The sequence below is a fragment of the Colobus angolensis genome, unplaced genomic scaffold (genome assembly GCF_000951035.1).
Source record: "Colobus angolensis palliatus isolate OR3802 unplaced genomic scaffold, Cang.pa_1.0 Scaffold48, whole genome shotgun sequence".
Lineage (NCBI taxonomy): Eukaryota > Metazoa > Chordata > Mammalia > Primates > Cercopithecidae > Colobus > Colobus angolensis.
The window spans coordinates 13,659,631-13,666,412 of record NW_012118265.1 but is presented as its reverse complement, the minus strand read 5'-3'; positions in this window follow the sequence as shown (position 1 = coordinate 13,666,412).

Genomic DNA, 6,782 nt, shown 5'->3' with positions numbered 1-6,782 from the left:
CGATGCCCAGGCTAGAGTGCCATGGCACGATCTTGGCTCACTGCAACCTCCACCTCCTGGGTTCAAGCGATTCTCCTGTCTCAGCCTCCCGAATTGCTGGGACTGCAAGTGTGCGCCACCACGCCTGGCTAATTTTTGTATTTTTAGTAGAGACAAGGTCTCACCATATTGGCCAGGCTGGTCTCGAACTCCTGACCTCAAGTGATCTGCCCGCCTTGGCTTCCCAAAGTGCTAGAATTACAGGAGTGAGCCACCATGTTGGGCCAGATACGGTATTTTCAATGTTTCAAAATAGTGTTATTATGTTCTCACATTTTATAACTCTATTTCTGAGAAAACCATTGTTTGCTAACCTTGTAGTTTATTCCAAAGAAGCAGTTTTGGAGGATTTTGCAGAAGTGGCATCATGGGAGGGCATTTTCTAAATTCTGTCGGCCCTGGTGATTGTCAGAGACTCAGATGATCCTTTCAAAGTTTCTAGGACTAGGAATGGAATGAGAGAGGAGTCAGGTTAAGGCAATCAAGTGGCGATGGCAATGCCCAGTGCAGTTAAGTCCTTTGTTCCTGTATTTCCACCAGACTTGCTGTTGAACCTGGAGAGGAGCCGAGGAGGTGGGAGGCAAGGGCCAGTGCATGTAGTGGGGTTCAAATTCCGGTTCCACCCCTTCCTAGAGGAGGACTTAGGCAAATGGAGTAGCTCCTCTGAGGTTCTCTGTCCATAATATAGTGATAAGAGGGTTTTCTGGGGGAAGGTGGTATTCAATGAGGAGAGATAGCTAAACTATTAGCTTAGTTTTGTAAATGTTCTCCAATTCCAGGTTGGAGAATGATTCAAGCAAGCAAAAATTATGAGGAGGTTGGAAAGCTCCAATGAAACCATGGCCAGTAAGTGGTAAGCATGTGTTGCAGTTTGATAACATGAAAGACTGAAACAGAGAGAGCTGAAAAATAAGTCTTTAGAAAAACAGTGTTTAGGGACTGGAAGCCTCAATGAGGTAGAAAACCAGGGTGGAGTAAGGAGGGACTGGAAGCAAAAGAAAAGCACGTGTGTGACTTGAAAGTGAGATTTCCAAGGTCATGGTTTCAGTTACCACCCAAGCAATCACTGACCCCTCTAAATTGTCATTATATCGTGTATTGATATTGTATTTTATTAATTAATACACTTTTTTTCAAGACAGAGCCTTGCTCTGTCACCTAGGTTGAAGTGCAATACCATGATCATGGCTTACTACAGCCTCAACTTCCCAAACGATCCTTCTAACCTCAGCCTCCTGTGTAGCTGGGACCACAGGCATGTGCCACCTTGCCTGTCTAATTAAAAATATATATATATTTTTAGACATGGAGTCTCACTATTTTGCCCAGGCTGGTCTCGAACTCCTGGGCTCAAGGAATTTACTCGTTTTGACCTTCCAAATCCCCTCAGATTATAGGTATGAGCCACTGTGCTCTGTCTAAGTAAAATTTTAAAAATCTCCTTTTCTAAAGAAAATTGAATTTGTTGATAGTAAAGTTTTAAAATTGGGAAGTTATATTGAAATGTATCTGGTGCAACCAGTGGATTTTAATTTATCCACTGGTTGCATTTGATCAAAATGGATTGTGAGGAAATCGTACGGGTAGAAAACAAAGAATATTAAGTTTTATCTTCAGTAAAAACTCTAGTTTTCAGGGTGGGGTGGGTGGAGCTGAGGGTAGAGAAGGGCAAGAAAGCAAATATAATAATTGTCTCATCTCTATCACATTTGAAGAGCTGATGAAGTGAAACAAAGCCCCAGCTGCTGGAGCAGAGGTGCCTGCTGGAGTTCCACAGACACCTGCAGCCCAAATCCCTGGAGGTCAGTGGGGCTCACGGTGAGTGTGGGGTTGCTTCAGACAGTGGGCGTGCTCAGCCGGGAGTGGGTTTGGTTTGGCTTTGCTTGGTTTGGTTCAAAGGGGCAGAAGTCTGCATCTCAGCTGTCTTAATGTGAATGTGGGGTCTTGTGACAGGGTCTCTTCTGTATCATGGGGGTGGATCTGCACCCTGCCTGATGGCCCGACTGCTTTGCCAGACCCTGCCTGCTTGGTCTTTACCCGCTTGCTCCCGCTGTGTATGATTACAGTGTTGGTGTGGGACCGCCTTTCCCCTGTTTAATGTTGGTGCTGGGGAGCCCTTTTGCAACCACTCCTTTAATATCCTCCTCTCTCCTGGGAGAAGCTGGAGAGAGCTACAGGTCGTGGGGACCTCCTCTGGGAGAAGGAGATGGAGAAAAACACCAGATCCCCTCCATCTTCTGCAGCTGTTTTGAGTTTGATTTCTTATTCTATTTCAAGGAAGTTTTTTAGAATAACAGACACATGTATAATAAAGACGTTTTCAAACCTAAAGAGGTGCAGTAGCAACGAGATGGAAGTGAGACCACTGAAATTCACTGGCTCCATGTGGGAGTTCAGGGTCGTAGTGTCATCATCTACAAATGGTACTGAGGTTTCTTCTGCCATTGATACAAGTTTGCAGTAGATATTATTTCTGCATCATTTACATTTTCAGTTATGATACTTCACCTCTTTGTCAGCATCACACACAATTCAGTGTTGACTATGATATTCTGAAAAGCACACAGGCCAGGCATGGTGGCTCATGTAATCCCAATGCTTTTGGAGGTAGAAGTGGGTGGATCCTTGGTGCCAGGAGCTTGACACCAACCTGGGTAACAAAGTGAGACCCCATTTCTTTTTTTCTTTTTTCTTTTTTTGAGACGGAGTCTCTCTCTGTTGCCCAGGCTGGAGTGCAGTGGTGCTATCTCCGCTCACTGCAACCTCCGCCTCCCAGGTTCAAGCCATTCTCCTGCCTCAGCCTCCTGAGTAGCTGGGATTATAGGCTTGCACTACCACGCCTGGCTAATTTTTTTTGTATTTTTAGTAGAGACAGGGTTTTCACCATGTTGGTTACGCTGGTCTCAACTCCTGACCTCGTGATCTGCCTGCCTCAGCCTCCGAAAGTGCTGGGATTATAGGCATGAGCCTCCACACCTGGGCGAGACCCCATTTCTATAAAAATGTTTAAAAATTAGCCAGGCATGGTGGCATGTGCCTGTGGTCTCAGCTGCTTGGGAGGCTGAGGTGGGAGGATAGCTTTAGCCTGGGAGGTCAAGGCTATCGTTAGCCATGATGGCTGCAGTGAGCCATGATGGTGCCAGTGCACTCCAGCCTGAATGACAGAGTGAGATCCTGTCTCAAAAGAAAAGAAAAGAAAGAAAGAAAGAGCAAGAAAGAACACAAATGATTTTAGTAGTTGAACATTAAAGGAGTTTTAACCAACTCTTTCATTTCTTCTCTCTCTTAAAAAACTATATGTTGCCTACAAGAAATTCTATTTCTTCTGTCATGTGGAATTTTTATTTTGCTCCATAAATGTAATGACATCGGGATATCATGGATCTGTTTTCTGTACATCTACTTATCACTTAAATAACTTTTGAATCGTTTTTCAACTTGTTTCTATTATATCCATCAGGTTATATGTGGACAGATGATTTGGTAACAACCAATGCTGACACAGAATGAGTGCTGTGCACACGTCATCCATTGATGTCTGTCTCTATCATGTCTTTGTCTCTCAAAAGAAAACTGTTTTGGAACTCAGTCATGTTTGGAATTCTCAGTTTAAGCATAAGCCTCTCCTATGGATGTGGCTGATTTTTGCTCTAGATGCTATCCCATTCAATTAGCCAGTTTAACACAGGCCGGTTTATTAAAAGCTAAAATTACAGCCCTGTAAAGAGGTCGTTTGGACTCTGTATGTCAGGAATTGGGTTGTTTTTCATGGTATTCATTGCCATGTTCAAATAAATGAACCTGAAAGATGTGACTACTTTTTCATCACTGCAGATGCCACAGTAATAGAGATATTTAATTTAGCAACCAGAATAACAGATATTCTTCTATACTGACTTTCTTGGCTGTTTAAAAAACTGCTTTAAAATACCTCTGGTTTATTTGTTTAGAATCTATTCTAATAATATTTTGCATTGTAAGATGCTCCTGGTCTCTGCTCTTTTTTCAGGCCTAAGGCAATAGCTAATTGAGACTATGCATCACTATTAAGGCATCTTCACTAAAGGGCACTGCGGAAGTGCTGCGTGAGATGCAGCACCCGTCAGAAAGGGGGCTGCATTTCAAATGAGGAATGTCATATTGCATCACAATAAAGTTAGTGTCCAGAGGGAACTTCCGCAGTACTGTGTTTTCCAATGTGCTGAGTGATATTGTAGATTTTTTTTTTTTTTTTGCTGGAATTATAGAAATTTCATTTAATACATTTAAAGTAAAAGTTTTTTTTAATATTTAATTTTGTGGCTGGGTGCAGTGGTTCACGCCTGTAATCCCAGCACTTTGGGAGGCTGAGGCAGGCGGATCACGAGGTCAAGAGATCTAGACCATCCTGGCCAACACGGTGAAACCCTGTCTCTATTGAAAATACAAAAATTAGCTGGGCGTGGTGGCGCGCATCTGTAGTCGCAGTTACTTGGGAGGCTGAGGCAGGAGAATGGCTTGAACCCAAGAGGCGCATGTTGCAATGAGCCAAGATTGCTCCACTGCACTCCAGCCTGGCGACGGAGCAAGACCACATCTCAAAAAAAAACCAAAATTTAATTTTTTTGGTACATAGTAGGTGTATATGTATTTATGGGATACATGAGATGTTATGATACAGAAATGCAACGTGAAACAAGCACTTCATGGAGAATGGGGTATCCTTCCCCTCAAGCATTTATCCATCTAGTTACAAACAATCCAATTACACTCTTCAAGTTACTTTAACATGTACCATTAAGTTATTATTGACTGTGGTTACCTTGTTGTGCTATCAAATAGTTGGTCTTATTCATTCTTTCTTATTATTTACTTGGTACTCAAAATAAAGTGTTTATTTTTATACTTCCTTCTACATATACCTTTGATAGCAGTATAGCAGTGTTTTATTTACAGTAATTACAGGTTTTTTTTTAAAAACAGAGTTTCACTCTTGTTGCCCAGGCTGGAGTGCAATGGTGTGATCTGCAATGGTGTGATCACTGCAACTCTGCCTCCGGGGTTCAAGCGATTCTGCTGCCTCAGTCTCCCCAGGAGCTGGGATTACAGAGGTGCCCACCACCACGCCCGGCTAATTTTTTGTACTTTTAGTAGAAATGGGGTTTCACCATGTTGGCCAGGCTAGTCTCGAACTCCTGACCTCAAGTAATCTGCCCACCTCGACCTCCCAAAATGCTGAGATTACAGGTGTGAGCCACCGTGCCCGGCCTCAAACTTATATTGGAAATTTAGAGAGATTGCCAAGACCCTAGAGTTTTGCATGTTTTCGCAAACTGATTTCATTAGTTCAAATCTCATACCACTTTTTCTAATTGATGGTTCTTATAACTTGACAGGTGACTGAGTTCAATATGATCAGAATTGAACCCTTTCAAAAAGCAGCACAAGTGGCAACTGCTAGTAACTAGATTAACTGAGTTTGATCCCCCTCTTCTGCTCCTTCCCTCTGATGGAATTCTCATTTTCCCTGGCCTCCCCCATTGACATTCATCCAATGCCCATGCTGCTGGATCAGCCTTTCTGGAGCGACATCCAGCTTGGGAAGATGAAGGGTTTCCAGCCTTTTTGGAGATGACAATGTGTTATCAAAATCAACAGATTAATAGATTTGCTTCCTTTGTGTATTTTTTGCAATGTTCTGTGAGATATCAAGCCACTTTCCTCGTAGTTTCTTATTCAGTATTTCATTGTACTGCTTTAATAAAAGATGGTCAGGCCTCAACCCTAACAGAGTCACTTTGAGATCTTGTTAATAAGTTGGGTTTAGAATCTGATACAGGTTTTGAGATGGCCCTGAGAACTTAGGTTTTTCATAGGCTCTCTGGGCAACTTTCATGGGGCAGAGGTTTAGAAAGCTGGGAGCAATCTGCCAGGCATCGGGAAGCCACTAGATGGCAGGGCCATCCCTTGGAGCCCATTTTTTAATCTAGAAAGTGGTCAGAGAGGAAACCTGTGGAGTGGAGAAGAGTCCAAGTAGACATGTTAAATGCAAGTTAATAAGTGGATGGTGGGGCCGGGCATGGTGTCTCAGGCGTGTAATCCCAGCACTTTGGGAGGCAGAGGTGGGCGAATCACTGGGGTCAGGAGATTGAGACCACCCTGTTAATGTGGTGAAAACCCATCTCTACCAAAAATACAAAAAATAGCCAGGTGTGGTGGCGGATGCCTGTAGTCCCAGCTACTCAGGAGGCTAAGGCAGGAGAATAATGTGAACCCAGGAGGTGGAGCTTACAGTGGGTTGAGATTGCACCACTGCACTCCAGCCTGGGCAACAGAGCGAGACTCCATCTCAAAAAAAAAAAAAAATGTAGATGGTGAAGATGAGCTTAGGTGTTGCATCCTAGTGGGAGAATGGGAAGGATTCCTGTCACTTCTCACCTCTTTCTAGCTTTACCGCCAGTATTTGAAATGCCTGGAGGGTCCTTAACTGAAACTCTGCAACAGTTAACTGTGCTGTACTATAGCACGACCACTTTAAAAAGGTGAAAGTAGGAAAACTAGCTCAATGAGAGGGCTAATATTTTTATGTGGCCAATGATTTCAGTTGGTAGACATATATGCCCTCCTACATGATATAGGAGACAGAGTGCAAAAACCAAACCAAAGTGTTTTTTCCTACCTTCACTCACCACACACTACTCCTCACTCCTCACACGCCAACCAAGCAAGCAATTTTTCTGCAGATTCTGCAGTGCACACCAGCT